Genomic DNA, 9,025 nt, shown 5'->3' on the forward strand with positions numbered 1-9,025 from the left:
AAATCACAGATTTAGCCACTATTGCTCTCTACTCTGAGCACACACACACACCTTTTCCTGCTTTTATTTTTTGAGACTTTATTTGACAGAGAGCGAGAGAGAGAGCAGTAGAGGGAAAGGGAGAAGCAGACTCCCCGTTGAGCAGGGAGCCCTATGCAGGACTCGATCTCAGGACCCTGGCATCATGACCTCAGCCAAAGGCAGATGCTTAACTGACTGAGCCAGTTTTCCTGCTTTTAAAATCAGATGTGAATTTCAACCCATCACATCATCCGTGGAATGTAACTTTTTTTCTCTTACAATTCAACCATCCATTGAAATCCTCCTCATCTCCTCTGGTCCTCAGTAATCTCTCCCTGCCAGTCACTGCCAAGCTGCTCCCCATTCCCAACTGCACAGTCTCCTTCATCAGCAAGTCCCCCCTTTAATTCCACATCATGTTGGGGCTCTAGAATCTCTTGGATACCCTTCTCATCCTTACCTCTCTAGGTAAATCAAGCAGCCCTTTCTCCTCTGGGGTGTTGCTGCTTCCCTGTAGCTCTGCCAGAGTGGGGACCCTCTGCTCTCAGATCCCACAAACCCACCTGGAATCTGAAGTCTTGAGGGTTTCTTCTGCCTGGGAGTCAGAGAACAGTAACTCCCTTCCCAGACCCTATCAGTCTGTGATCACGTAGCTTTTTTCCTCCATTTTTCAACACTTCCAAAATCAAGAGAATCCTTTCTAGTTGGGAGTCAGGAAGAGGGAGAGAGAATCTTTTTCCTCAAACCATCTAACATTTTGGCCTATCCATTTTTCCTAAGAGCACTAGCATTTGGAAACTAAGAACAGTCATGTTTCTTTCTTAAGGAAATGAACACAGAAGGAAGGGCCAGTGTGACTGAATAGAGCAGAAGGGCAGGAGAGAAGTGAACAGGCAGCAAAAACCAAAAAGCCATTGCTTAAAATCTCAGTATCATGCTAGCCTCTTTTATTGGCACTTGGCTCAGGGCACTTCAGCTCTTGGCTCTGCCTCCCGCGTGAGGGGCAAGCACTGTCTTATTCACTGTTGCTGAAGTTGAATGACACAGCCTGGGTTGGTAGATGTGGATTGTAGTCCCTGTTCTGATACTAATGGGATGTGTGACTTTGGGAAAGGTAATTTCCTCTTTCTCTGTTTCTCCTGAGCATGAACCATAAAATCAGAGAATTGTACGAGATTACTGTTCCCAATCCTTGGTCTTCCTTATACCACCTTCATAATCGCACTATGTGGAATTATCATCCATATTATTTTTACTTAATAATTTTCCTTAAATCGACTCACTTTTTTTTAAAACTTAATTAAACTTATTGTAAAAAGCAAACCTTATATGACTGGTGTGAAAATTAATAAAGGTGGAAACCTCACTAAAGTGGGAGTCCAGATGCTAAAAGGGGGAATCCCAGGCCACTCACTGTCAATTACAGGAAGAATTGTCAATTACAGACCCCAACAAAAGAATCTTCAAAGGGAAAGAAGGATCAGTTATAGGCCCCAACAGGAAAAGATCTACAATGAATCTTCTACAAGAAATTTACTACTCCCGAACTCTTACTTTTCTCCAATGTACCTTCACTCAAAATGACCCTTTCCAATGCCCTCCTTCTTCTCCATAAAATAATGTTCCTCTCCTTGGTTTGTTGGACTTGCCTATGGTTTTGCCACAGATTGTATGTCCCTCATTCCAACTCTCTGCCATTCCCAAATAAACCCATATTTGCTGGCAAGATAACAGACGGTTTTATTTTTAAGGTGAACACTGGTGCATCACTAAAAAGTAACCAAAAACTAAATAAATATATTCATTGAAAATGAAACAATGTCATTAAATTCTGGCTGGGTACTTTTGTCTGCCAAATGTTCTTTCTGTTAAAAAGTTGAAAACAGGGGCGCCTGGGTGGCTCAGTTGGTTAAGCGACTGCCTTCGGCTCAGGTCATGATCCTGGAGTCCCGGGATCGAGTCCCGCATCGGGCTCCCTGCTCCACAGGGAGTCTGCTTCTCCCTCTGACCCTCCTCCCTCTCATTCTCTCTGTCTGAAATAAATAAATAAAATCTTTAAAAAAAAAAAAAAAGTTGAAAACAACACCTGTCAGAGAGGTATTAGAGACACAATAAACAACCTAGAGCTTTCTTCTTGGTAAACAAGAGAACTGAAATAGATCTAAAAACGAAGCATCTTTCTGGTTACTCATTCACTGCTGCGTAAAGGCAGGCACGCCCTCCTGCTGCACAAAAGCTTCTCCTGCCACCAAAGGTAGGGTCTGGGGGGAAAGTGCTGGACTCAATGATACTTCAGTCTCTTTACAGCAACAGCATTTCTGCTTCATCCTGTTTTCTTTGCGTTCTTCGATTATTCGCACACAATCAATTTCTTGTCCAGATCTTTGTATTTCACTTTTGTTCCCAGCCAAGCCGCCATACCTTAATCTCCTTTTAGCATCCCCTTGAGTATTTGGAGTGTTAGGAGGTCCCGCTTTTCCTCCTCAGTCTAATAGCTTCGTCATTTCACCTAGGCACGACCTGTGCTCTCCCTCTGTGCCCATCCACTCGGTTTCCAGCCGGAAGAGTCCAGCCCCCTGGAGTTCAGTGGCCAGATGAACTCCTGACACACCTGGTCATGCCACTGCAGCCCCTGTTTTTCAGATCTCACACTTGTCTGCCATGCCACTCATACCTGCGGTCATTGCTGTCTTAAAAACACACCTGCTCCTGAACCAAGCCTGCAGAGAAGAGTTGTCAAGCATGATTAATGTCCCAACAGGCTCTAGGCCACAGTTTGCAGCGTCTTTCAATAATTGGGTTTGATCCTTTTCTCCCCCAGGCCAGCCTGAGCTTGCTCCACCACCACCCCCCCACCCACAAGAAAGCAGGGAAAATGGTCCAGCATATTCCTAGTAGCAAATATGAGAACACAAACACAGCCTTTAAGTCCCTATCTAGAATGGGATCAAAGCTATAGTCTACCATCTCTTGGAGTTCCTCTTTGGCCACTATAATTCTCATCCTTTCCAGTTTTGAAAAAGAACAGAAATAGCTTCTGAGGGTATGAGAGTCAGATACCCAGAAGTGCTCTCCCACTGCACACCAACTATGTGCTATATAAAAAATACTTTTGAGTGCATTGCGGGGCTCTCAGAAAGTAAAAGAAATCTCCAAGCACCCACGCTCCTCCTCAAAAGGAAAAAAACGATCAAAAACATGAGTGTGACCTGTAAGCAAATACAGTAGGCAAGGTGTTTCTGAAGTAAATCCCAATATTAGCACTGTATTCTGGTCAGCATGCCTTGGGCCAGCTAAATGATGAAGTCATTTACCTTTAGACACTCATGCTAACCTGGAAATTTAGGAAGAAGTTCAAAGAGGTCCCAGGTAGATAGCAACCCTCAGGCTCCTGGAAGAAGCAAATAAATGGTTTTTTCATTCTTTGGGTTTTTTTCTGGAGCTTTAGGCTACACAGGATTCCCAAAATTTAAAATCAAGCCACTAAGAGCTTGTAATAAGAGATCATCACATATCCAAGGCAACAAAGCATCATGAGTAAGAATCAGCAGAAACAGCACATGCCAGATTTTAACCCTGTACCAGACCTCTCTGAGGTGGCAATGCTGATGCACTTGACCTTGCCTCTCTTACACTCCCGTCACGGCTCTCATGACCTGCTGTGTGAGCCCTGACCAACCTCATGCAGGTGCGCCCTGAAAGTGTCCCACCTCATGCCTGTACCGTGTGCTTCTCCCCTCCCGACCCACGGCCAGCTCCCCTGTGGCTGCAAAGGTAAAAGACCCTTCTCAGTATCCACACATGGAGAAACCAGAAATGTGGCGAAATCAATGCCCCATTGGGCAAAACTTCGACCAATGGGAGAAAGAGACAATGGACAAATTATTTCTTATACCTCCTTCTGGATAGATAATCCTGGGAAACACTTTATATGGCTTCCTGAGAGGCTATTGCCCTGAGGCAAGTTCTCTGCTCATCCTATAGAATAATCGGCTGCCCGTAGCGGCATCTTGCTAGTAACACATCCTTACTTAAGCTGTCTCTCCTTCCTGCCCCACTCCCCCTCGCCCTCATTCACTCCCCCTAGGACTGTGCTCCTAAGAAACAGTCACATATGACCTCTGATTTCTGGACGACCTTGGCTAAGCCAGTCTGGAGCTTTAGCTATTATAGTTATCAGATAAAATACATGACAACTACATTTGAAAGATTTTTTAGATTTTTTTTTTTTTTTTTTTATTCATGAGAGACAGAGCGAGAGAGAAAGGCAGAGGGAGAAGCAGGCTCCCAAGGAGCAGGGAGCCCGATGCGGAACTCGATCCCAGGACCCTGAGATCATGACCTGAGCCGAAGGCAGACGCTTAACCATCTGAGCCACCCAGGCGCCCTGAAAGATTTTTTAATACAAAAACAAAACAAAACAAAAAACCCAAGCAACTAAATACTATAAAATAGCCATGCAGAATAGAAACGTTATAAAACAGAAATGAAAAATATAACTGTTGATAATCAATTTTTTAAAACCTCATTGGATATGATAAACAGCAGATATGATAAAGCTGAAGAGAGAATTAGTGAAGTGAGAATTAATGGAAACTTCGTGAAGATATAGGTGAAATAATTGCCCAGAGTACAGCACAAAGAGCAAGAAAATTAAAAATATGGGAAGTTAAAAGAGATAGTGGACAGAATGGAAGCTGTAACATGCTTAATCAGAGCCCTAGAAAGAAAGAATAGAGAAAATGGTGGAAAAGAAGTATTTGATTTGATTTGATTTCATTTTATTTTTGGAAAATAAATAACTTAAACCTGGGTGGGAGTTAGGCATTATTAATGAAAGAAATGAATCAATACGTGCAGGAAGTACCACACTTACCAACTTAAACAAAATAACTGTAAACTTAGGCTTGTGTAAGTAGCAATACTTTCTTTTGAAAATGTAAATAAAACAAAGGTTTTTATATTAAAATTTATCACTGATATTCATTTAAAAATTTTTCTAGGGCACCTGGGTGGCTCAGTTAAGTGTCTGCCTTCAGCTCAGATCATGATCCCAGGGTCCTGGGATTGAGCCCCGCATCGGGTTCCCTGCACCACAGGGAGCCTGCTTCTCCCTTTGCCTCTGCCTCTCTGTCTCTCATGAATAAATAATTATTTTAAAGCATAAAGATTTTATAATCTTTAAAAAAAAAGAAAAAAATTTCTAAAAAATATTCATATAACCTAAATAAAAAGAAGGAAAACTATCTCAGAATAAAGAGGAAAACTATCCCAGAAGGATGTTCTGAAAAGCAAGAAGATACAGTGCGAAAAGAAATGTTGAACATTAGGTTAATATAAGTAAATCTGTTTAAAATAATAACAGTAATAATAATATCTAGTTTCTGTATAAAAAGGAGAACTAAAATATTTGATAATAATGCCATGTAAGTAGGAAAGTGTTTCAACTTAAGTGTTATTGGGCTCTTATGTTGTTCAGAAAGAGAATTATGATATTAATTCTAGATTTCACTGTGTGTGAATGGTAAATATCTCAGATAATCATCAAAAATAGGAAAAGAAGTTATAATTTCTGGGACACCTAGGTGGCTCAGTCAGTTAAGCATCTGCCTTCAGCTTGGGTCATGATCCTGGGGTCCTGGGATCGAGTCCCGAATCGGGCTCCCTGCTCAGCGGGAGCCTGCCTCTCCCTCTGCTCCTCCTCCACTCCTGCGCTCTCTCTATCTTTCTGACAAATAAATAAAATATTTTTTTAAAAAAAGAATTTATAATTTCTATATTATTAGAAGGAAAAATCAAAACAGACAAACAAAAAAATTTCTCAATCATCTATGAATGGATAAAGATGTGATATGTATGCATATATAATATGGTGTGTATATATATAGCGTGTATATAATATATGGTGTATACAATATATATGATGTAATATTACAAAGCCATAAAAAAGGATGGGCCATTGTGATATTGCCATTTGTGACAACATGGATGGGCCTAGAGGGTATTAAGTAAAATAAGTCAGCCATCAGAAAGGATGAATACCCAACTTTCACATCAACATGGTTGGGACTGGAGGAGATTATGCTAAGTGAAATAAGTCAAGCAGAGAAAGTCAATTATCATATGGTTTCACTTATTTGTGGAACATAAGGAATAGCATGGAGGACATTAGGAGAAGGAAGGGAAAAGTGAAGGGGGGGGAATCGGAGGGGGACATGAACCATGAGAGACTATGGACTCTGAGAAACAAACTGAGGTTTTAGAGGGGAGGGGGGAGGGGGGATGTGTTAGCCCGGTGATGGGTATTAAGGAGGGCACGTACTGCATGGAGTACTGGATGTTATACAAAAACAATGGATCGTGGATCACCACATCAAAAACTAATGATGTATTGTATGGTGACTAACATAACATAATAAAATAAAATTTAAAAAAATAAGTCAGCTGAAAGAGAAAAATACCATATGATTTCACTCATATGTAGAACCTAAAAAAAAAAATGAATAAGCAAACAAACAAAAGGCAGAGCCAAACCTATAAATACAGAAAATAAACTGATGGTTGCCAGAGGGGAGGGGGTGGGGGGAAGGGCAGAATGAGTGAAGGAGAGTGGGAGATACAGGCTTCCAGATATGGAATGACTAAGTTACAAGAATAAATAGCATAGAATAGAGAATACAGTTAATGATATTGTAATAGCATTGTATCGTGACAGATGGCTGTGCTCGTGGTGAGCATAGCATAATGTTGAATCACTCTGTTTTACACCTGAAACTAATGTAACATTGTGTGTCAACTATGCGCAAATAAAAAAAAAGTTTTAAAAAATTCCTCAATCAAAATAATAAATAAAGCAAAGTGGAGAAAAATGAAATACAGAAATACAAGTCAAAGAAAACAATAAAATAGTAAATACAAGCCCAAATACATTAAGAAGCATAAAGAGATTAAACTCATCAGTTAAGGATAACAATTTTCAGTTTGGATAACAAAGCAAAACCTGGTTATATGCTCTTTGCAAGACACATCCCTAAAACATGAGAACTGGAAAGCTTAAAGTAAAAGAATAGAAAAAGAGATATCAAATGCATATTAACCAAAAGAAAGCAAGGGTGGATGTATTAACATCAGACAAACTAGATGTGGTTAGCATCCTTGAAGATGGCCCCCACCTCCTGGTACTCCCAACCTTGTATCCTCCCTGCTTGAGTAACTTGCTTCTAACCAATAAAATAAATATGTTGAGGCAAGGTCCAGGACTCTATTACAAAAGATAACTTCTGCCTTGCCCAGTAGACTCTCTCTATTGCTCCCCTAGCTCGCACACCTTGAGGAAGCAAGCTTCCACTTAGAGAGGTCCATGTGGCCAAGGAACTGAGAGCAATCTTAGGCCAACCACCAAAGAGTAACCAAGACCTTCGGTCCAACTTCCTGTGAAGAATCAACTGAATGCTGCAGACAACCACAAGCAGACCTTCCCCTTCAGATGAGCCTGCAGACCCTGGAAGGACACCTTGATAGCAGTCTCGTGAGAGACTGTGAAGCATGGACCCAGCAAAGCCATGCCTAGATCTTGGCCCAGAGAAACTGAAATAATAAATAATAAATAACGAATACACTAGAAGCAAGATTAGATATGGAAGTGTTATTATTGATCACTACTTAAGATAAAGGTTCAATTCACCAGGAAGATACAGAAATTCTAAACTTAACATGAATCCAATGCAATAGACTCATGCTACATAATAAGACTGTAATTTTGGGAAAATGCACGTGCTGTGCAAAGAGAACTGGGCCAAGTATGACAAACCAGATCCTAAGCCTAACTCTGCTCCTAACATTCTGTATAATCTTACGCAAACTATGCTGTTTCCCTGAGCCTGAAATTCCTACATTTCTGTAACTTTGTGCCCAATATATTTTATTTCCTTTACTTCTTTTTTAAGATTTTATTTACTTATTTATTTGAGAGAGAGCAGGGGAAAGAGAAGATGGAGGGGGACAGCAGACTGACAAGCACGCTGAGTGTGGAGCCCGATGCAGGGCTCAATCTCACGATCCTAAGATCATGACCTGAGCTGAAATCAAGAGTTGGACACTTAACCAACTGAGCCACCCAGGTGCCCCAAGTTTCCTTTACTTTCTAAGTTTTTTTTTTTTAAGTCTATAAGCATTTACCAAATAAAATAACATTTGCATGCTATTAGAAAAGCATATGCTTTATTTCATTGACTAACACTGGTGTGGAATTTCTTAGGGGTTCCTGGACCAGTCTAAGCAAACACTCCATCATGCTAAGCTACAATACACTGAATACCAGGCCAAGTATGATTACAGAAAGTCAGAAGCGTTGAGTTCAAAATGATTCAAACAAGCCCCTTTGGGACGTGTCCCACTCCTCCACCCCAAGTATCATGGAAGAGCTTTGTGCAATTTGCTTCCCCCCTTTTTAATCAATAGGTTAAGTCATCATGATTGAAGAACCCAAGCCGGATGAACAGCAAGTAGAAAAGCCACATTCATCATAGGGCAACATATCCCAGAGAATTTGCTTTCAGCAGTAGAGTAAAAGAATCCTCTGCAGGAACTTAAAGACCATGGAAATATGATCACATTGAGGCTGATAGTACCTTGTCCCTCCCAATAGGTAGGGACACTAAATAATGCAAAAGTCAGTCCGCCAGGTATTGATTTGGCATAAAAAGTCTCACTGGTGATACTATATATTTATGTATAAAATATATTTAAAAAGCTGCAATACAAAAAAGAAGTATACATTCAGGAATACATATATATATATATATATTGCTTTTTCCTTCTGCTTTTTAAATGTAAGCCCTGATTCTTTGTCTTTAGGCAGAAATTTAGCCATACTCTCCTGCAGGTAAGTTGTCTACAAATTCTAGCCTGAGGGTAGACTTTTTTACTTTGTATTTAATGCTGTTTGAAGATGCCTGGGTGGAACTTATGAAATTCCCAGCATCACAGAAGAGGTTTGTATTTT

This window comes from Mirounga angustirostris, unplaced genomic scaffold (assembly GCF_029215605.1).
Source record: "Mirounga angustirostris isolate CCGP_5_RB_7025 unplaced genomic scaffold, mMirAng1.0.hap1 SCAF_13, whole genome shotgun sequence".
Taxonomy (NCBI): Eukaryota; Metazoa; Chordata; class Mammalia; order Carnivora; family Phocidae; genus Mirounga; species Mirounga angustirostris.